The following is a 23,109-nucleotide window of genomic DNA, read 5'->3' as shown; positions in this document are numbered from 1 at the left end:
CACAGAACAAACAAAAAAAAAACGGACAAAACAACAAGTCTCAAACACCGCTTGTAGTTTATTTGAACAACGAACGTTGTTACATATACCTCAAAACCCTCACCACCAAAAAAGAAACACCTCCCCTTCACTAGGTCACCGAGAGCCGGACACTCAGACAGAACCCATATGATTCATGATTCAGACATATCGAAATGATTTACACCAACCAGCCACCCTGATGACCTCGCTTGAGGGCTGACCAGCCACATGCGATAACAGGCAACTCCAGCTCCAGCACAGTCCTTACAATTCTGAGAAAACAGACACAAAAAACGCTTCACATCACTGTCCAATGCTGAGGACGGTGTGCTTACTCAATTACCAGAGGTCAAAATACGCATCGTCTCCCTCAGAACTCTCCTACCATTGCTGATTGTTGGGCGAGTGTGTATTGTGCGTGAGAAAACATGATTGCGCTTTAAGACATAGACAGAGGAAGAAGACCACAGAGCGCTTACTTTCAACTGATTTAATCCAAGCGCCTCAGCGTAGATACACATTGCGTCACCACACCACATCGCAACCAATCCGTGGCCCCGCCGCGGACTGCAAATACGCTATCTCTTTTTCTGCAAAGTCAATTGAAACCACGCATGACTGCAGGTGCAAACCATTATTTGCTTCCTCCACTGTTCTCGCTAGGCATACAGATAAGACCGTTAGAGAGATAATTGAGGCGGACGCCATCAATAGTTCCGGCACGTGTTGTGCACGTGTTTTATTCTGGCACCCCTGAGGACTACCCCGAAAAGGAGGTTAACCTTTCTAATTTGTGCTGAGCTTTAAAAACTAAATTTACACCGAACCTCTCTGCCACTGATATAAAGTTATGAGAGATTCCAAGGTAGCACACACACAACATTCCATACAACCGGTTTTTCCCACAGGAGCCGGATTAAACGTACGTTCCTTACACCTTGAGCACAACTGTAACAATCCCATCCTGGTGTAATTGTTCAAATGGTTGTGAACGAAAATTGAGTTTGGCAGAAGGTGTTGTCGGTTTTTATCTAGAAATGCCTGACAGGAGTGGAGCAACAGCCCATTGTCACTCAAAAACTCTGAGCAATTGATTGAAATATTGAATCCGCATCATGGGAGAAGGTGCGATGTGACACCTGTAGACATCAAGGACTTACGTTACTCTATGGATAAGTCGGAGCTGTTAATAAGGGTCAGGAGGTGGTGTGATGATAATCTAGTGAAGCTGCAGTCTGCCAATGGGATTGATGTAGATAGTTTTATCAGCATTCTGGAGTTTCATTTAGAGTCCACTGCTGTAGACGTTGATGGTTCTCTTTATTCAAAAACAGGGTGTGTGTATCGGGTCGTGAATTGCTCCAGTGTTGTCCGAGATTTTTTTTAAAACGAGGCTTATGTACACGTTGACACGGTTGTGCGGTCCTTGTCAATTGGACCGCAAAACCCTGCCATCGCAACAGTCGAATTAAGTACTTATAGACCTACTGTTGCACACGGAAAAGGGCCTGTGCTGGATGTACGGCAAGGAATCAGCCAAGCCTCCGTCGGCAGCTGAGAGCTGTCACTTGAAAATAGTTAAGAGTGGAGTAATTGCGTCTGCGATGGATAACGCTTGTAAAGAATCCCGTATGTTTTGGGTTGGTGAGGTAGTTGAGTTGCAAAAGATGCGTCGTTTGGAGGCGGGCCATCACAATGATGTAATTGTCAGAGTTGTGCTCAAGGTGCTGAAGGTTTAATCCGGCTCCTGTGGAAAAACCGGCTGTGAAGAATGTCGTGTGTGTGCCTTACTACCATGGAATCTGTCATAACTTTATATTAGTGGCGATCGGTGTAAATTTAGTTTTCAAAGCTCAGCACAAATTAGAAAGGTCAACCCCCTTTCTGGTGGTCTTCAGGGACGCCAGAAAAAAAAAACATAAGAACCCAGGTGTAACTTTTCAGGCAGGAGTGGTGTAGGGACCATCTCATTTCGTCGAAACTCGTTTCGTGGAATTAATTATCGCAGACAACATTTCATGGGCACACGTTTCACGGACACACGTTTTGGCGAATTGCACGCTGTAGGGACATCTCGTCACGCGTGTATCATATATTAGTAAGGGTTCTGATAAAGTTGCCTGTTATCGCATATATGGCTGGTCAGTCATCAAGCGGGGTCGTCTGGGTGGCAGGTTAGTGTGACCATGAATCTTTTGGATCTGCCTGAATGTCCGGCTTTCAGTGACCTACACTCTAAAAAAAGGGTGTATTCGTACACCCTTTGTCCCATATAAGACACCCCAAAACTTCAGACGTCGATCTGACGGTACTAACTTTCACGAGAGGCTTGATAGCCGTGTGGTACAACTTATTAAAATAGCTAATGTACGTTTTACTGACAACAACAAAAAAAAAAATAATACTAATAATCGGGGCTTTCTTGGCCCTGCTGCGAAACATCAATGTTTTCTTTCTGTGGTCTTTGATACGTACTTTAGCTATTTAATCAGTTATATCGCTCCGTTATCAAGCCCCTTGTAAAACGTGTGGCCGTCTGTGCACTGTGCGTCAAACTAAAGTTTTGGGGTGCGTTATATGGGACAAAAGGGTGTATGGTGATAACCTTTTTTTTAAAGAGTTCTTTTTTGGTTGTGAGTGCCTTGACGTATATATAAGAGCGTTCCTTGTTCAAATAAACTATTAATTTTTTTATTTATTTATCAAAGTACCCTCAGGGCCCGAAGGCATTACAGAAGGGGAGAGCACATACATGAAACAAAGATGTTCGTATACGCGACGCGAAGTCTTACGAGATTTGGTTGTCGGAGAAAAAAGCGATGATTTTGGCACTGGAACGTGTACGTCTTGATAACGTATATATAATAGAATCCAGCTACATATATCTTAATTCTCCACATAAAGGTGGAAATTAGTAATGGTTCGCAAGGAGTCGGACTCTTTTTACTAGAGTTCTTGATGTGAAAAAGGGTATAAAAGCTGTGTTTGAGACTTGTTCTCTTGTGCGTTATTTTTATCGTTTCGTGTCTCCCGTTACTATGGAAGTTCTTCACCAGCTCGCCTGTGTTTTTAAAGTGTTATAACGGGATGAACGGTTTTGTAGACCGCAAAACGATTTAATGAAATTTTTGTGAAATAATTTGATACAAAAGGGCTATATTCGCGTCCGTTTTTCAGGCTTCTTTCAAACGTATTTTATTTTGATCCACACGCATGGCTTGTTCCTGTCACATCGTGTTTCTGGGGGTCCTTCTTTCTCGTTTCCACGCCGGGATCCAGCATCGGGGGTCGAAGTCGAGCCCCCATCCGGTCGAGTCGGGGAGGCTCTCCTTACGGGTCTTTGCCGCCAGAGTATTTGCTTACACTCCCGAGCTCAAAATCCTTGCACCCTCGCACATTTTGTTAATGTTGTCATGATCCTCTGTTATGCGTCTAGCCATGGATCTTGGAGGGCAGCGTCGGCGTGATGCGCTTGTAATCGGAAGATCTGCTGCGGAGCAAGGCGAGTTGGTTGAAATCGACGTCAATCGCTGCAGGTTGTTCGTGAAACAAAAAAAGAAAAAAAGAAAAGAGCTATCGTGCGGCAGCTTGGCGGCAATCCGGTGTGCCTTGCGGGGTAAACCCGGAAATGGTGTAGGTTTGATTGTTCACGTTGGTGATGAATTAAGTGTCCATGGAAAAGCAGGCCAAGTTTCGAGGAATTAAGGAACGCCGTTCGTGTACCATACCCTGTCCCTGACCCTGTATGGAGCTGGTCGATATTTTGCATCGTAGGAACGCTTCATGCCGTGAAGGTAAGCGAGGTTCGCGTTTGCAGCGTCGCAGTTCGCGCGGACGTCGCCGACCTCGTCGGGAAGCGGAAAAAATTCCATTGCTCGACGTGGGACAAAGTTGAACAGGAGTTCGAACGGTGATGTCTGGAGTCCGGCGCACGGCTGCTGGTTCACTTGAAAGCTGGTTGCCTGGAGATAATCGCTCCAATGGTCGATGTCGCCATTGACGTTCTTTCGCGCAGACATGGAAGGATTTTTCCGTTGACGCGTTCGACAAAGCCGTTAGCTTCGGGGACGTATAAAGTACTGTTAGGGATGCTCTGAATGTGCCTGTTGGCGAAGTACCGCGAAGCCGAACGAGAGGTTAGGACCCTGTCGTTGTCGGTGATGACGGCTTGCGGCGTATCAAATGAGAGTACGAGTTCTATAAATCGAAGGACGTGCTCGGTCGACTTGTTAGGCACGGGGCGTGCGACAAGCGCGTGGTGGGGTGGAACGCGGTGATAAAATACCTGTTGTCGTCGGTCCTCATCTTGCGGAATATCTTGCGCCGCGGCTGCCAGCCGGCGACATATTCTCTAATAAACCAGACGCCGAAGTACCTCATTCTTCTAAGTTCACAGAAAAAAAATAAATAAAAAATAAAATAAAAAAGTGTGTTCCTTTTTATGGTTATTTTCATCTTGTTTTCCAAATTCAAACGACTCCTTTCTCTCTCCTCCTCACTCTCTAATTTACACCCCCCTCCTCCCCTCCCTCTTCCGCGCCACGCCGCCGCCGGTCCGTTGATCCCCGCGCCGTCAACACGCCGCCGCCGGAGGTAAAAACACCGGCGCGCCGCCGCCGGCGATTTCTGACCGGCGCACAGGTCTAAATTGTAGTAGGCTGGATCGCGGATCGGGAGCCCGTCGGTGTCGCCACCGGCGGCCATTGCTTGACACCAGGCAATACACGCACGTCTATGGGAGAAACGCACAAAAGTAAGAATATCAAAGCTTGTACGATGTGCTCGGAGGCGAGTATTTTATGGTGTGCTGCGATCCTTATGTCGGGTGTTTGGAGATCGAATTGGTATTTGTCAAACGTTCGAACGACGATTAAAAAAATCAAACGTACCGGAGCACCTACGGCTGAGCCGGCGAGCTTGCTCTCGTAGTAGAGTAAATAAAAGAACTTGCCGTCAATAAGACCGTCATTAGGGAAGCCCAGAAGGTGATGAATGACAAAGAAGTTCCATCTCAACAGCGACTTTCCGGGAGTGAGCGAATTCCGCGTAGCAAAGCCTTCGAGCTTGTCGTCTGCTAAACCAAACTCAACGAAACCGCCACCGACTCCGCTGTAACTCTAGGTAACTCTCGCCTCATTGAGCTGCACTACAGCGGAGTCACTCTCGACCAGAAAATATTTATTTATAAGAACTGCGAAGGCTGTCAGCTTTAATGTTTGTACGCAAGCTATTTGACAAGCTTATCGAAAAGCATCCAAAAAGTTTCAGTGCCAACAACAACTTAAAAACGGGGAAAACGTCACTTTTTCTCGTTCTTCCCTTAGAGTCCCATGCATTGGCTGGTGTCAATCAATGGCCGCCGGTGGCGACACTCGGCCCCAGCTGCCGAGGCCGCGGTCCGCGATCCAGCCTTCTACAATAGAGATCAGTGGTCATGACATGGTCATGACCACTGATCTCTATGACAATTGCTGGATCGCGCTTCCCCGCTTGTTCGCTGCAGCGCAAGTGAAGCCACCGGGCTTCACTCGCTTGGGATACGATTTGCCGTTTTTGCTAGCCTTTGCTGCGGTTTTCCAGCGTGCTGACGACACGTTTTCTACTCGTTCGTCGTCATTCGCCGAAGAAGTTTTTTGAAGACTCTGTGTATTGTTGAGACTTTCCGTTGTGAACACGTGGAAAATTTTACGAAAGTGTAGTGTCGCAGGAAAAAGGCACAACGCGTCGAAAGGAAGGGCTGGCGGCGTGTTCAAAGCATCCTTGGCACGCCGAAGTGCCGTGTCTCTGTGCCTTCGCACGCTTGGATACCGACCAAGAACCGACGCCGTGTGTATGTGTTCAGCGAGTGCAATGTGCGTGAAGCTGTTCGTGCCTCTGGATCAGCGTCTTTTCCCCTCGCGGTTTAGGAACGAGCTTAATCCAGCGTCCACTAGCGACGGGAGATGGGGAGAAGGTACGTCTTTTTTTCGTCCTTAGACAATTTACACAATACCGTGCACAACAGCTCCTCATCACTGATCAGTGCTGGCTTATTATCAACCTACGCGACTCGCCTAATGTAATTGGTCAACAGATTCACACGACCATATCGGCCGCGCTTCAAAGATTTTCATTCTCGCCGTCTTGTACATTTGCTTTCGAAAACCCCCCTGGCTCCACGTACAACGTTGCCCTATTCGTGCTCCCACGGAATCTATTAGAGTAGATTTGGGACATAGCCATGGTTAATATAGTACATAAGAATACGTACAGATCTCCCCCTTTTATTGATAGCAACTCACCGGAACAGCTGGACGATCCAGAACTCCGTGGCCGATATATATAAATGATCTAAAGGCATCTACGCGCGACACACGTTCAGAACTTTGGCGCGGCGTCAATTCTTGACCGGTATCCAAGCGTGCGAAGGCACAAAGATGCATCACTCGGCGTGCCAAGGAAGCTTTGATCACGCCGCGACACCGGCGACACGTTTTCGACGAGTTGTACCTTTTGATACGGCTTCACGCACATTGCACTCGCTAAACACATTCACACGGCGTCGGTTCTTGGTCGGTATCCAAGCGCGCGAAGGCACAGAGACACGGCACTTCGGCGTGCCAAGGATGCTTTGAACACGCCGCCAGCCCTTCCTTTCGACGCGTTGTGCCTTTTTCCTGCGACACTGCACTTTCGTAAAATTTTCCACGTGTTCACAACGGAAAGTCTCAACAATACACAGAGTCTTCAAAAAACTTCTTCGGCGAATGACGACGAACGAGTAGAAAACGTGTCGTCAGCACGCTGGAAAACCGCAGCAAAGGCTAGCAAAAACGGCAAATCGTATCCCAAGCGAGTGACGCCCGGTGGCTTCACTTGCGGGAGCGGCAAGCGCGATCCAGCAATTGTCATTGAGATCAGTGGTCATGACGATTCATCACGATCGCGATGCAGCTCACGCATTGCGATCATCTAAATTGTTTCACTTACGTAGAAAGACATGATTCATGCGACCTAGACTTGACACCGGTAATTATATTTAGATTGTACCGCATTATACATTTTCAGAAGTTAAAAATGTTGCTTTTACGAGACCCTTCGATGCGGCGTTGCGCATTTCCCTCTAGGGACATATTTTGGGGACAAATCCCGATGAAGTTTCAACTCAATCGCCACTCTCCGTCGACGTCATCAACGCGCCGCGATGAAGTTCCCTGCCAGTTGAGTTCGCCGCCGAATCGCCGATTGAGATTAGACTCCTCCCACCGGCGACGTCACGATGAAGTTTCTTCATCGCTTTTTCCAGCATAGACAGACTGGTCACCCTAGCCACATTATCATTACAAATACTTCTGATCTCATCAACTCGTAATTGAAAAAAACCAAAAAGTTTGTTATTATTGATTTTAATGATTTGTTCAGTCGACTGTTTAAGATGTTTTCCCCCTCTTACTTCGTTTGTTGATTAGAGAAACGTATTGCGATGGGTCAATTGTTTCTTCAATCCTTTTCCAAATATATTTTTCCCTCCCGGTTGGGGTTAGCGATGTAACTTAATGTTTTTTTTACTATTCTAAAAAAAAAAAGAAAAGAAAAATCTTTATAGTGTTTTTTTTTTGTTTTTGTTTTTAAAGATTTCAGCTATAATTATTTTGTTTAGTAAGACTCATTTATTCTTGATACCCACGCTCTAAACAGCTGGTTCGCTTTTTCTGACAATCACTTCTCCCGCATTTCAGCTAGGGTACTGAATACGGACTATTAAAAGTATTTTTTCGTTTTAAATTACTTAAAATCTTGTGTATCACGCCATGGTTCTCGTTGTCGCCATACGCGGCTGCAGATTGGGAAATAGTTAGATTTTTGGTTTGCGATTACACGGCGGAATCGCAGTATTCCGGGAAAAAATGACGTGTTTTTTTTTTGTTTTTTTTTTATTTTTGGTAAGAGAAACGAATATGCTGCAGTCTTACAGCGTTACAACAAAAATCTTAAGCGGTGCTGCGTAGCACGTTTGAAACGTCGACTTTGTGGTGCTTCCAATTTTTAGTATCGCCGCTTCAGTGGCGTGCTCCACTACAAAAGCGCAATCCGTGTCTTACTTTTTTGCACAAAGCACCCCCTAAGTGGGAGGGGAAGCTTTAGTGCCTTCGCACAAAGCGTACGCCAAAACAGCTCGGTCGGGAAAAACAAAAAATATAAAGAAAAGACGTCGACGGAGAGGGGGGCACCGTTTTGGCGGGCGGTTTTTGCGTGTGTTGTGTGCCTTGGTTGTGTGTGTTTGGAGGGGAGGATACGCCATGTGTGGCGAGTACCGCGCCATCTGTTGCGAGTGCCGCGCCAACACGGTACTTAGTTTGCCTTTCTTCCGCAACACGCCGCGTCGTTAGCGTCGTCGCGATGGTAGGAGGAAACTGGAAATAGTTAAACGTGAGCGCGTTGGTTTTGATGACTTAATACAGAAAGAATAAACAGAAAGGACGGACAAGGACGGACATCTTTCGACTTTCAACAACATGTAGCGTTCTTTATTAGAAGTTGGCATCGAGATCGGTGAACCTAGAGAAAAAAAGGGGGGGAAGGAAAGGACAAGTGACAGAAGGGAGGGAGAGGGAAGAGGGAAAGGAGTAAAAGGGGGGAAGGAAAGAGAAAGCGAAACAAGGGAGGGAGAGGGGGAGAGAGAATCGGGGCAGCGGAGGAGCGAGGAATTGTTAGCCCAGTGGGACAAGAAGGGGGGTCGGCATGAGAAAGTCGGGAAGTTGTTAGCCCGTTAAAGGGGCGGTGCAACAATTTGCGGACTTCGGCTAATTAATTGCGGGAATTGATCCCGGCCACCTATAAAACGAAGGACCGAAAACTATTCTTTCCTGCTTGCCCTAGTTTTCGTTAAAAAAATAAAAGAAATTGGTATCTCTGGCACCCCTCAACTCAACATTGAAGCGGCACCAGCTTCGCCTGTGACGTCATTCGGAGTGGCGTTGGTTTCCGGTTGGGTGCTTCTGGCTTCCGTTTCCCCAGCGCTCGCCGCGCTCGCCGGCTCGCCAGGCTCGCCGCTCTCCCGTCGATTCCCGACCAATATGGCGGCATGGGCGGACGGCCTGAGCGACGTCGAGCGCAAGGTGCTTGCGTATAGTAAGTCAGGTAGACTTGTGCAGCGGGCAGTCGAAGTCGAGGTTGAGACACCAGGAACAATAACGATACCACGATACTACGGACCACGACCAATTAACGCACTCCGTCGAGCGAGGGAAAGACGAAACGTCCGGGCACGGCCGGTCTCGACGCGCGCGCTCGCTCTGGTCCGGGTTGCTCGTGTAGCCGCCGTAGGCGCCTCGGGCGTCGATGGATGTCGGCGACGGCAGGTTTGGTTGACTTGCGGTAGATGGCGCCACAAATCTTTTAGCGGCAATATTAGGCTTTTGAAGCGTTTCTGCATGCCTAAACAACAAGATTTTTTTTTTTTTAAACTTAACCTTAAATCAAGCTTACAATTGCCTAACACTATCACTTAAAAAAACCACTCCGAATGACGCGACACCACAAGTTCCATTTGCGGCCACCATGTGGCCGCAGGTTGGGGAAAAAAAACGTTTTTTATTTTGCGATTACGCAGCGAAATATAGGTCTTTTGGGGTATGGTGGCACTTTTTCTCTCACTTATGCTGAAGTAAACAATATAAAAAATACAAGCTGCACATTCTTTCAGTGTTAAAATCATTGCACCGCCCCTTTAAGATTAGGAGGAGGGGAAGGAGAAGAGGGGTCATCTCGAGACACAGAGCGGCGCCGCATCACCGCACTGTCAGGGAGCAAGGGCCCCCCGGGCCCGCGTCAAGGCCGCAAGTTGGGGGCGCAAATAAGCCGCCTCCCTCTCGGAAAGGACAAGCGAGGGAGACGAAATGTTTTGAGATGCCTGCTGCATGGCGTAAGCTTCAATTATCTCGCGTCCGTAGCGGTCTCTATGTGAGCCCAGGATCCGCGCGTTGTGAAACCGGGGCTCACACGAAGAACATGCGCCTCTATGGCGGAGAAAGGGATGCTGGGACTCAATGTCCCCTTTTTTTATTTCCCTGTCGTGCTCGCCCAGCTTGTCATTCACGCAGCGGCCCGTTTGACCGATATACTCGGCGCCGCTCTGTGTCTTGCAAAGAAACACAAAACACCCTTCATTTCCTGCGCAACTGGACGCGTGTACTCCTTTCCCCTGTCGTGCGGCGCCGAGTATATCGGTCAAACGGGCCGCTGCGTGAATGACAGGCTGGGCGAGCACGACAGGGAAATAAAAAAAGGGGACATTGAGTCCCAGCATCCCTTTCTCCGCCATAGAGGCGCATGTTCTTCGTGTGAGCCCCGGTTTCACAACGCGCGGATCCTGGGCTCACATAGAGACCGCTACGGACGCGAGATAATTGAAGCTTACGCCATGCAGCAGGCATCTCAAAACATTTCGTCTCCCTCGCTTGTCCTTTCCGAGAGGGAGGCGGCTTATTTGCGCCCCCAACTTGCGGCCTTGACGCGGGCCCGGGGGGCCCTTGCTCCCTGACAGTGCGGTGATGCGGCGCCGCTCTGTGTCTTGAGATGACCCCTCTTCTCCTTCCCCTCCTCCTAATCTTAACGGGCTAACAACTTCCCGACTTTCTCATGCCGACCCCCCTTCTTGTCCCACTGGGCTAACAATTCCTCGCTCCTCCGCTGCCCCGATTCTCTCTCCTCCTCTCCCTCCCTTGTTTCGCTTTCTCTTTCCTTCCCCCCTTTTACTCCTTTCCCTCTTCCCTCTCCCTCCCTTCTGTCACTTGTCCTTTCCTTCCCCCCCTTTTTTTCTCTAGGTTCACCGATCTCGATGCCAACTTCTAATAGCGTTCTTTATTAAAGAACGCTACATGTTGTTGAAAGTCGAAAGATGTCCGTCCTTGTCCGTCCTTTCTGTTTATTCTTTCTGTATTAAGGAAACTGGAAGCTGCACTAAAGTTCACTTTAGCTGCACTTCCCTAGCTTCTGAGGCGTGCATCTCCGCAGTAAATGAGAAAAATGAAAAGTAAACGCGTAGACCCTAAGTATTAAAAAGTTACTAACAAAATAAATTCAGCGACATTTTATATTCAGTTATAAAGGAAATTGCTCTAAATAAATAGGTAATATCTGGAAATATCAGGAAAAAGCTTCAATGTATTTACTGCAGAATTATTCTAGCCAATAGCGCCTTTTTCGGCCTGCCGGTACCGCCGCCGTCGCTGTCTCCGCTGTTATCCTGCTACCGCGCTCGCTTTCTCTTTTCGCGAGTGTTATTGTCACTTTTAAAATATAAAGATCAAAAGCGAGCGGACACGAATGATCCGCTCTCAAGCCTGTGCGAGCAAGCAAGTGCGAGTCTCGATTTAGGACCGGTGATTGACAGCCTCCGTCTCGCCACTGTTCTCCATTTCATCGAGCACGGCTACAAGGGAATCGGAAGGTGAGTGACCTTTTAGAAGTTAGGCATTGGGCTGTTCTCAGGGACAGTGAACAATTGTGTTTTTGACGCCTGAGAACGTGAGGGCGGTGAAGCTGCTGCGTCGTCGGCGTGGACCTGACGCCGCGCCGTCCAGCCCGGGTACGGTGTCAGGGCTGCTTGGTCTCTCGGGTGCAAACGAGTTCGGCTAGAACTCCAGCAGCGGCTAGAACTCAGCAGCTATGTTTGGGGCCGTGTGTGTTTTTCCCCTTATATGTGTTCCTCAGTCTCAGGCTTATTTAATCATAAAGTAGACCAAGGGATTTGCTCTCCAAAGTTCAATCTTAATTTTTTTTTTGCGTGTTTTGTTTACACATGAATGGCTTTTATCGAAGCTACTAATGTTTGTTTCACTTCGTGTGCAAACGAAGCCGAAGCTACTAGCACAAGCATGTTCCCCTGAACCTTTGCTTGCACTGCACGCTCGCGCGTGCTTGGCGGGGGCGCTGAAAGCCTCGCGTTTGGAATGAAGTGGATCATGATGGGTCAATGTGTGCTTTCATGGCGTCTAGTTTGGTGCTGGACTCGATTCTGCAGAAGCAAAATGCGAAAGAGCGCCTATACCGTATTTGCATTCCTACAGTGGATTTTAAGCAGCTGCATAGTGCGCAGTGTTTAGCACAGTAAAATTGAAGATTCTCATTTAATCAGATATATGTTGTTAATACCATACATAAACTCTGATGTTCATTATATACTATCTCCACACACATGAAGGCACACCATCATGTCTGCACTTTTCTTTGGCAGTTTCGTGATTCACATCGCTATATATATCCACCTCTGAAAAATGCATGCACGTCTTCCCTGTTGCAGAGCACATTCTAGTCCACTCACTGCAAAGTGCACCCAGATGATTACGGGACTTACAGTATGGTGCAATTTAAGAACGTAATTTCAACATGGAGATGTTCAATTTCCTTGCACGGATCACTTTCTTGGTGCCTCGTCGTACACTGGATGCACTCCATAGATGGCAGGAAATGGCCTACTGTGGATTTGTGGGAAAGAAGGTGTGCAAGTACATTTAATGCTCTGCTTTTGTATTTGAGTGGCACTCCACTTTTGATGACAAATTTATTTTTGACTTTTTATTGAACCCATTTTTTTTGTATTTTCAGGAAAGGCCAGTGAGCAGGCATTAACGGAGCCAATGGACCATAAAAATGCCCCTGGTAATTTCTACTATGGAATGTGCTATCCTTTTTTACTACCAGTCAAGTCGTGTACAAGGCAAGTTTGAACATTGTTATATGTGCCTACTTGTTTCCAGAGCTGCGAAGCAACATTTTTTGGTAATTAGCTACAAAATTACAGTTCAAGGGTTTGTATTTTGTGCCATATTTGGCACAAATGAAGCAATTGCTTCATAAGCGTTATGAAGCAATATTGTAATCACATTGATAAGATTGGCGGTGTTTCATGTTTTGGTGGCTCGAGGGTTTCATGTTTTTCCCTAATTAAAAATTTAGTTGCAAGTCGGCGCCTGTCGCTTACATTCCTCTCACTCGTCCTTCGTCCAATTTTTGCGCTTTTTTTGGTTGTAATGCATCACCAACTCTCCCAAGTTGCCACTCTTAAGGCACATTCCCACCGGCGATGTAAGCAGTCGCGTGATGCGACTAGATCGCATCGCAAACAAATTAGATGGTCACACCGGCGTGCGCAATGAGTGAGTCCAACGCCTTCGTTGGCAAGTCGTTTCTCGAAAACTCTCCCTCCGAACGCCGTTGATTGGCTCAGCCGCTCCGCGACTAGATCGCATCACAAAAAAGTCGGGTCGAGTCGCGACTGCTCGAATCGCGTCGTTTTTTGCCCGCAATGGTCGCTTTTGCGATGAAAGTGATCGCACGACTAGATCGCATCGCCGGTGGGAACGCGCCTTTATAGTACACTCCGCTTCACTATAACTTGGCTAAGGGTGAAAGCTATATGGCCCCCGTGAGCCAATTAAAGTGACAGAGGAAAGTACATGACAGCACTCCACGGGAGGAATGCACGACGGCTACATTGTGATGCAACTCGCTCTGACTGTCTTGCGGGGCCGCAGCGTTTGTTCTTTGCCATGTTATGGAAAAATGTTAGTACCTCACACTATGCTATTCGGCTACTAAAAGGTTTTAAAAGTGTTGTGAAATTTCTCTGCGCTCATTATTTCTTCAACTTGATTTTTTAGGTCCATGCGGTGTAGCAAGGGCTGCCCAGCACACCAGAGAGTAGCACCTTAGACCATGCCACTCAGCTACAGGTATGTTCCGATTCTGGTGTGAAAGTTGCGTGCATTCATCTCTTCTTCACCTTGGTGCAGAAATGACCTTGCCATGCCAGGGACGAACACCTTAGACTACACTACTCAGCCACAGGTAACTTCCAAGTGTTGCAAAATTTACCTTCACTCATACCGATACCGTCTCCAACTTGTTTTCTTAGGGCCATACGGTGCAGAGAGGACTTGCCCACGCCGGGGATTGTGACCTTACAGTATGCCAGACAATTACAGGTACTTTCTGGATGTACTATGAAATTTCCTGCACTGATACCTTCTTTGGTTCTTTGTTAGGGCCATGAAAAGACAGCTGCAAGATGACACAAAGCAAGATGGTTTCCCAATGCGTAAAGATTGAACACCAACCTCTGAGATGAATCAGAAGAAGCGCCTGTATAAATAGGACACGAGTGTAGTAATAAAACCATATTGCCAATATAAATTGGCTCAGGGTCGTCCTTTGACTGTTTACAACATATCCAGGAAAGAATAGAACGGATTTAGGCATGCGGCATCTGAATATCCAAAACTGGTCTGCAGAACAAAATTGCACGTACGTCGGACATCCGCAATGGGATCCCCATTGCGGATGTCCGACGGACGTGCAATTTTGTTCGCTTGGGCGCTCTGTCGGATGTCCTGGGGATGTTCATCGGACGTACACGGATGTTCGGTAGATCTGAATTGGATCTCTATCGGATGTTCCCGGGATATCCGAAATTGGCCTGCAGAGGGATCCCGTTTCGGATGTCCAACGGATGTGCAATTTTGTTCGCTTTGGCGCTCTGTCGGATGTCCTGGGGATGTTCGTTGGACGTATACGGACGTCCCACAGATGTTCGATATATCTGAATCGGATGTCTATAGGATGTTCACGGGATATCCGAAGAAATTCTACCCTGTAGAAATTGGCTCAGGTTAGTGTTTTGACTGGTTTACAACATATCTGGGCTAAAGTAGAATGAATTCAGGCAAGCCATCCGAATATCCAAAATTGGCCTGCAGAAGGATCCCATTTCGGATGTCCGACGGACATGCAAATTTGTTACCTTTGGCACTCTGACGGATATCCTGGGGACGTCCGTCGGACGGCTACGGATCTCCTGGGGACGTCCGAATATCTTGAGCGGATACCTATCGGATGTCCAATGGACATCCAGTGGTTTGTTGGGATGTCTCACAGCAACCGCTAGACACTGCCTCTCCTTCAACTGGAACTCGGACCACACCTTGGTCAACTCCTGTGGGGGTAAGAATGAGACGAGCGAGACTATGGTCATTGTAACACAAATCTATCACACAGCCGTACCGGCCACATTGGTCGCAGAGCTCGCCTGGGTTCTCCGGTGTCGAGGCTATGCCCAGAGCAACAGGGGTAAGATTGAGCAGGTTTAAGGCTTTCTTGTGGTAACACACACTCAAACTGCATGTCTCACAGCAACCGCTAGACACTGCCTCTCCTTCAACTGGAACTCGGACCACACCTTGGTCAACTCCTCTGGGGGTAAGAATGAGACGAGCGAGACTATGGTCATTGTAACACAAATCTATCACACAGCCGTACCGGCCACATCGGTCGCAGAGCTCGCCTGGGTTCTCCGGTGTCGAGGCTATGCCCAGAGCAACAGGGGTAAGATTGAGCAGGTTTAAGGCTTTCTTGTGGTAACACACACTCTCAAACTGCATGTCTCACAGCAACCGCTAGACACTGCCTCTCCTTCAACTGGAACTCGGACCACACCTTGGTCAACTCCTCTGGGGGTAAGAATGAGACGAGCGAGACTATGGTCATTGTAACACAAATCTATCACACAGCCGTACCGGCCACATCGGTCGCAGAGCTCGCCTGGGTTCTCCGGTGTCGAGGCTATGCCCAGAGCAACAGGGGTAAGATTGAGCAGGTTTAAGGCTTTCTTGTGGTAACACACACTCTCAAACTGCATGTCTCACAGCAACCACTAGACACTGCCTCTCCTTCAACTGGAACTCGGACCACACCTTGGTCAACTCCTGTGGGGGTAAGAATGAGACGAGTGAGACTATGGTCATTGTAACACAAATCTATCACACAGCCGTACCGGCCACATCGGTCGCAAAGCTCGCCTGGGTTCTCCGGTGTCGAGAATGTGCCCAGAGCAACAGGGGTAAGATTGAGCAGGTTTAAGGCTTTCTTGTGGTAACACACACTCTCAAACTGCATGTCTCACAGCAACCGCTAGACACTGCCTCTCCTTCAACTGGAACTCGGACCACACCTTGGTCAACTCCTCTGGGGGTAAGAATGAGACGAGCGAGACTATGGTCATTGTAACACAAATCTATCACACAGCCGTACCGGCCACATCGGTCGCAGAGCTCGCCTGGGTTCTCCGGTGTCGAGGCTATGCCCAGAGCAACAGGGGTAAGATTGAGCAGGTTTAAGGCTTTCTTGTGGTAACACACACTCTCAAACTGCATGTCTCACAGCAACCGCTAGACACTGCCTCTCCTTCAACTGGAACTCGGACCACACCTTGGTCAACTCCTCTGGGGGTAAGAATGAGACGAGCGAGACTATGGTCATTGTAACACAAATCTATCACACAGCCGTACCGGCCACATCGGTCGCAGAGCTCGCCTGGGTTCTCCGGTGTCGAGGCTATGCCCAGAGCAACAGGGGTAAGATTGAGCAGGTTTAAGGCTTTCTTGTGGTAACACACACTCTCAAACTGCATGTCTCACAGCAACCACTAGACACTGCCTCTCCTTCAACTGGAACTCGGACCACACCTTGGTCAACTCCTGTGGGGGTAAGAATGAGACGAGTGAGACTATGGTCATTGTAACACAAATCTATCACACAGCCGTACCGGCCACATCGGTCGCAAAGCTCGCCTGGGTTCTCCGGTGTCGAGAATGTGCCCAGAGCAACAGGGGTAAGATTGAGCAGGTTTAAGGCTTTCTTGTGGTAACACACACTCTCAAACTGCATGTCTCACAGCAACCACTAGACGCTGCCTCTCCTTCAACTGGAACTCGGACCACACCTTGGTTAACTCCTGTGGGGGTAAGAATGAGACAAGAGAGACTACGGCCATTGTAACACAAATCTATCACACAGCCGTACCGGCCACATCGGTCACAGAGCTCGCCTGGGTTCTCCGGAGTCCAAGCTGTGCCCCGAGCAACAGGGGTAAGATTGAGCAGGTTCAAAGCTTTCTTGTCGTAACAAACACCGTTCTCAAACCACATGTCTAACAGCAACCACTAGACACTGCCTCTCCTTCAACTGGAATCCGGACCCCCCCTTGGTCAACTCCTGTGGGGGTAAGAATGAGACAAGTGTGACATACTATAGTAATTGTAACACGGATCTATCAAAAGAGCCGCACCGGCCACATCTGTCGCGGAGTTCGTCTGGTTTATCTGGTGCCCTTTCTCCATCAACTATCTTGGGGGTAAGAACGGGGCTTGTTTCGATTGTCATAGTCTTGAACACTGTAACCTGACAAGAACATATGCTTCGATCGTCTTTCCAGAGCGACACTTCAGAAGCAGAAACACCGTCCAAAAGGCGCCGACTTGTATGTATTTTATCTCTACACCGGCGAAACATTCCTTTAAGCGATCCTCATTCATTCACTTTTAGGCAACAGCAACTTCAGAGAGACGGCCAGGTGGACAACAGATACTAACTGCTGCAGAGCATGGTTACTCGTGCCCCATCACACCAAGGACGGGACTTAGAATTGCAAAGAAGCGACTTGGAACTGCGAAGCGCAAACTGTATGCCACCACAAAAAGACTGAAGAGAGCAACCAAGAAACTTGTTGACTTAAAGACAGTCATCACTGAGTTGAAGAAGAGGAATCTTCTGTCGGAAGATCTGGAACAGAAACTTGAGTCATTCGGTGAGCTACCCAACGAGCTGCTACAGTCCTGGAAAGCAAATAAAAAGAGAACCCCTTCTGGAAGAAGGTATAGTGAAAAGATGAGAAAGTTTGCCTCAACACTGCACTATCACTCTCCAAAGGCGTATGCTTACTTGGCAACCATCTTTCCAATGCCAAGCATTCAGACACTTCGCACATGGCTCAAGGTTGTTGATGGTTGGCCGGGATTTACCCACGAAGCCATTGAACACCTCAAGAAAACCCATGAAAACACAAGTGAACGAGAGAGGTTGTGCAGCATCATGCTCGATGGAATGAGCATCAGAAAAAAAATTGACCTCGACAGCAAAAGCGGCCGTCTTATTGGGTATGTTGACTTCGGAGGTGGCCAGAGCCCAGACGATACTGATGACGCCCCTTCCGCAACCGATGCTCTGGTGCTCATGGCAGTGGGAGTTGCAGCTCCATGGAAGATCCCTATTGGCTATTTTTTAGACAATGGACTTTCTGGTGAAGTGCTTAAGGGCATAATTACTGAAGCGATTCTACTGCTCACAGAGTGCAATCTTGAAGTTGTAGCTGTTGTATGCGATGCACTGTCATCAAATGTAATGATGGGCAAGCTGTTTGGCTGCCTCATTCATGAGATTGACGTGGACAGCTTCAAAACGTCATTTCCTCATCCGAAGGACCCAGCCAAGAAAATCTTTCTCATCTTTGATGCGTGCCATGGCTTGAAGCTCCTCAGAAACCTCTTTGGGGATAAGAAATACCTGACCACGAGGTATGGGGTAAGGAGGTAATGATAAAATAATATGTATCATGGCTCATTGTTTCTTTTTATCACTGCAGCTCATCCAGTGGCACTTCATTGAAGACCTTCAGAGGTTTCAGGAAATGGAGGGTCTGCGGGCAGGAAATAAACTCCGCAGAGCACATGTTGAATACTACCGTCAAGTTATGAAGGTGCGCTTGGCGGCGCAGACTCTCAGCTCTTCTGTGAGCAAGGCCTTGGAACTTGGTCGAAAGCTGCAACTCCAAGAATTCCGAGGCAGTGAAGCAACGTCGAAGTTCATAGCAGATGTGGACCAGTAAGTTTATAGAAAAGTATAGCTATACCCCACGTCAGAAGTTGTGTGCAGTGCAGTCAAAGCTAACGGTTCCCCTTTCCAAATGCGGCTGTAGCTAAGGAGGGAAAGGGTGATTTCGTTAAAAATTACCTTTTCCCTTCTTGTTAACTAGAGGCACATTTAGAAGAAGGGAAAGGAGAACCCTTAGTTTTTATTAGTGATGGGCCGAATTTTCGCCGAACTGAAAGTTCAGCGGCGAATCTTGGGATTTTGCAAAGCCGAACATTTGCCAAACTTTTTTAAATATTCGGCACAGATTCGGCAAAAATACATTATTACCAGACTTTTTGTTGATATTTACTTTGGTCTTTCAAAAAAAAGTTTTTTTTTTTCTTAACTTAAATGCAACATGCAATGCATATTGACACAGTTATTACTAAATAAGAGGGTATTCTACAAGATAATTGTACTGTTGCCGTTTTTGTGTGCTTAGTGGCAATTTTAGTGACTCCTTACAGAAGCGGCATGACAACAAGGTTGGGTAGAAGCGAGCGTGGCACAGTCGCGAATCGCTATGAGAGTTTCGGTTTTAAGGCATCATTAGCGCAAGCCTGCATGTGTGTGCACATTGTTAAAATGAAGGCAATAATGCTGTGTTCTTGCTTTCTCTGGGAGTCACTGTTTTGTGTGCGAAGACGAATGCAACGGTTGTTGAGCCTTCACCAGAAGAGATAATAATATTGTAGTAAATATGCATATTTTTTTATTTCAGTCACATGACGTCAACTTTGCATGAAAGTGTGTGTGTCCCATATTTGCAACGTCTCGTTTTTAACCTTCAAAATGCCAGTTTTTGGTGTTAGGAGACACAAACGTTTAGGAAGATAGGGAGAGTTAGGAATGTCAGATGTTCAACGTCGAGCATGATAGTTCTGTGTTTAGTTTTATGCAGATACATGAAAATTGCAAAATAACGCTAATTGAAATAGCAATATTATTTTTTTTGGGCCACACTACTGAGCTGAAAACACAACTGTTATAATTGAGAGGAGCACTTTAAAGTAAATGTCAGACAATGTTTTAACTACCTCGTTGCATCACTGGAAAGGTCCAGGAAAGATCAAATGAAAATCACGTTATCCAGAATGTACCGCATCATTTGTCACTTACGTAGTGGACTGCGCATTGAACTGCGTAAGTTACAGGTCAATCTTTCATTCTTGAGGCAGAAAATATTGAAAAGCACCAGGCTCGCTCACAAATGCAAAGTTACCGTGTTGCCCACTCTACAACTTGCCATAACCGCTGGTTGTACTACACAGCACTACGGTAACCGCACGACTGCATGGCGTCCATTTGCAATCCATGACCCCGTCGCGTTCTCGAGCCTGCGCAGACGTTTGCCAAATTTTTGCTGAATCTTTGGTGAACTTTCCTTAAAAGTTCGGCATTTGCCGAACTTTGCTGAATCTGAAGTTTGGCAGATTCGGTCCATCACTAGTTTTTATTTCACTGCACATGATTTCTTACGCGGGTATCACACGTGACAAATGATACAAGGAAAGAACAGGACGAGGAATGAGACTGCAAAAAAATCTCACCTGGTTCAAAATTACAAATGTACAATTCACTTCTGCCTTATATACTGCAGGTATCATGACTGATGCTATTCTGTTTTCTTTTTAGAGCATTTGACCTGCTAAATTCCCACAACCCAAGGGCAACGGGCTTCAAGGCTCCACTTAGACAAACCTTGTTTGAGAGCCAAAAGAAGAAGATGGTCACCTTGTCTGAGACGTTGATGTCCCTACAGCTTCCATCAGGGAAACCAGTTGCTGAAGATGGGAGGCGCATGTCTGTTATAAGCATGGCATTCACCCTGAAGAGCGTCGCTGAGCTTGCAGATGCTCTGTTTCAGAGGGACATGTGCAGGTAAAAGCTGAAACTTGTTTGATTAATTTGTTGTGGTAGTTTAAATATCATAACATTTTTCGTGTGATTTACCAAATGCAGATACATCTGCACATACCGTCTCAGTCAGGATCATCTGGAGATGTTCTTCAGCTGCATCAGACAGCGCGGCGGCTGGAACAACAACCCTTCTGCTGTGCAGTTCCGCCATGCTTATCGCTGTCTGCTGGTGCATGCAGATGTGAAGGCACCAACAACTGCAAATGTTGCTCCTGACATGGATGGAATCACTGCATTGAGGCACCAAGGCAACCTGTCGAAGGAAAATGATGAGGCAGAAGAGATAGACCCGCTGCAACTGGACACATTTTTTAGCTTTGCTGACCACGACTACCTTGGTGCAACCCACGGTTTAACCGAATTCAGTGCCGAGATTGCCCAGTATGTAGGCGGATTTATTGTGCGGGTTGTGTCGAAGAAGGTGACATGCTCAGAATGCCTTGACATCCTTGTTGATGATCATGTGACAAGCCTTCTCGTTTTCATAAGAAACAATGGAGGCTTGATCATGCCATCTTTGTTTGTACGTCATGCCCTGAACTGTGCAGAGTCAACATTCAGGCATGGAACTAAGGAACCACAAAAGGCTACAGTACAGCGCCTTGTTCTCAACGCTTTCCAGAGCTTCGTTGTGAAGCATCAGGGGAGCTTGTCACAGACAGGACACTATAAGGACAGTCCCCAACATGTGATCACGCTGACCAGGCTGATCCTAAACGAGTACATGACCCTTAGACTTCGAGAGCTATGCAAAAGGCTCACCGAAAAGAACAGGGGGGCTTATGTCCGAGCGCAGTTGACAAAGCAGATTTTGTTTAAGAATCAGTGAGGAAAGAAGCCCAGAAGGATGGCATTGCGCTATTAAAAGTCAATTCCTGAGCTAGTTAGTTTATCATAGTTGTCCTGCCTACTTCAAGTCCCTGTCTTTTTTTTGCACTATTTCATATTCTTAGTGTCGTGACAACAAACAATGTTGCTATGGTTTTTAGGAAGACCGTGAAATCTATAGCGGGTGAGGCTAGTTGGTAACCATGTGTGGGACCCAGAAGGTCTGCCTGCATGCTCCGCCGCTTGCGGCAGCCAGAATGCATGGGAAGATGGCGGACCTTTTCCTTAGTATGTATAGGGTGGCTAAAGTCGCCAGGCTCGATCTAAAATGGACCGTAAAAATCGACGCCTGCCCGTAGCCCCTCAAACTTTTCGTCAAAGGTGTATTTCATAGGTCGGTTTTTTCTTGTAGAATTACAAAGCGTAGTTCTCTTTCTGTAAAAAATAAGGCCAAGAAACTTGCCTGGGTCAACGGCGGGAGGCGACGCAGACGACCAAGTCAAGGTGCGGGGTGTGTTTGACACTCCTATTGATAGATGGCGCTACCTCCTTGTTTCCGTCAGAGTTCTGGTTTCGGTTTGCTTTCAATGAAATATCGAAAGTGCCCGCGTCGACCGTGGTTTATTGACACCAACATAATCGGTTTTGTAATCTACCTTTGGCGTGAAAATAAATGCAGACAATGATAGAAAAACTTCAAGTAACAAAAATAAAAGAAAACGCGGTTGCATAACGACAACGCTGACGGCGCTCTTGCTGCCGGCGGATTTTGTCTGCGTGTCGTCTGCTTCCTTTCGCTGGTCGGTTGCATCCTCGGACGCTGCTTCCGAGACCATTTTTTTGTTTTGTTTTGCCGCGGTTGGTGGAGAGACAGCCACCATGCGTCACTTTGGATGCTATTTACACCGCATGCACTTTTGAGACACGGTGGCTGCCAAAGCAAGCTCCAGATAAACAGCAATTAATGGCTCTGAAAAGAGCCTGTCAGTAGGAGCCCGCGGTTTTCGCGGTTGTCAAAGCCGCTGGTCATATGTGCAAAATGGATAGATATGTGATCTTCAGTTCTCGTTGTCTTCAGTCCACATGTCCACCTCGAACTTGGAGGCACTTGTGCAGTCTTCGCTCATAATCCCTGAAGGCTGCCTCCCGCATGTTGTCCGTGATCGCATCGAAGGCGGATATAATCCGCTCTTTTAGTTCCGTCATCGAGCGTACGCGAACTGCGTAGACCTGGGCTTTCACAAAACCCCAAACAAAAAAATCACAAATTGTCAGGTCAGGGGACCGTGGGGGCCAGGGCATTGTCGGTGACCCTCGACCCATCCAGTTGCCGGGAAAGGTTCTGTCAAGCCAGTCTCTCACTGCGGTGGCGTAATGCGGTGGTGCTCCGTCTTGCTGGAAGATGCACACCTCCCTTTGCATGTGCGAAGCTTCCAGCTCCGGAAAGAAGTCCTGTTCGAGCATGCGAAGGTAGGCGTCGCCGGTGACCGTGCCCTCAAAAAAGAATGGACCGACAACGCCTTCCCTCCAAAGTCCACACCACACTACGACCTTTGGTGACTGGATAGCCTCTTCAATGATCCAGTGGGGGTTCGTCTCGGACCAGCAGCGGGT

At 47.5% G+C, this 23,109-nt stretch overlaps 2 long non-coding RNA genes across 2 annotated transcripts; one reads left to right on the top strand and one right to left on the bottom strand.

The window, feature by feature from the left end:
- Positions 1-10,873: 10,873 nt before the first annotated feature.
- LOC115331531 lies at positions 10,874-14,457 on the top strand. Its single transcript, XR_005798464.2, has 5 exons — positions 10,874-11,452; positions 12,610-13,736; positions 13,797-13,851; positions 13,919-13,988; positions 14,049-14,457. It is a non-coding gene; the product is annotated as an uncharacterized LOC115331531 (long non-coding RNA).
- A 175-nt stretch (positions 14,458-14,632) lies between these two features.
- LOC121047149 lies at positions 14,633-16,748 on the bottom strand. The gene is made up of 7 exons (XR_006077303.1): positions 16,604-16,748; positions 16,347-16,535; positions 16,090-16,278; positions 15,833-16,021; positions 15,576-15,764; positions 15,319-15,507; positions 14,633-15,250 (listed from the first exon to the last, which is right to left on the bottom strand). It is a non-coding gene; the product is annotated as an uncharacterized LOC121047149 (long non-coding RNA).
- Between the last annotated feature and the right edge of the window lie 6,361 nt (positions 16,749-23,109).

Source organism: Ixodes scapularis, unplaced genomic scaffold (assembly GCF_016920785.2).
Source record: "Ixodes scapularis isolate PalLabHiFi unplaced genomic scaffold, ASM1692078v2 ptg002596l_1__unscaffolded, whole genome shotgun sequence".
NCBI lineage: Eukaryota > Metazoa > Arthropoda > Arachnida > Ixodida > Ixodidae > Ixodes > Ixodes scapularis.
Note: the sequence above shows the minus strand (reverse complement) of the source record. Positions and strands in the feature narration are given on the sequence as shown.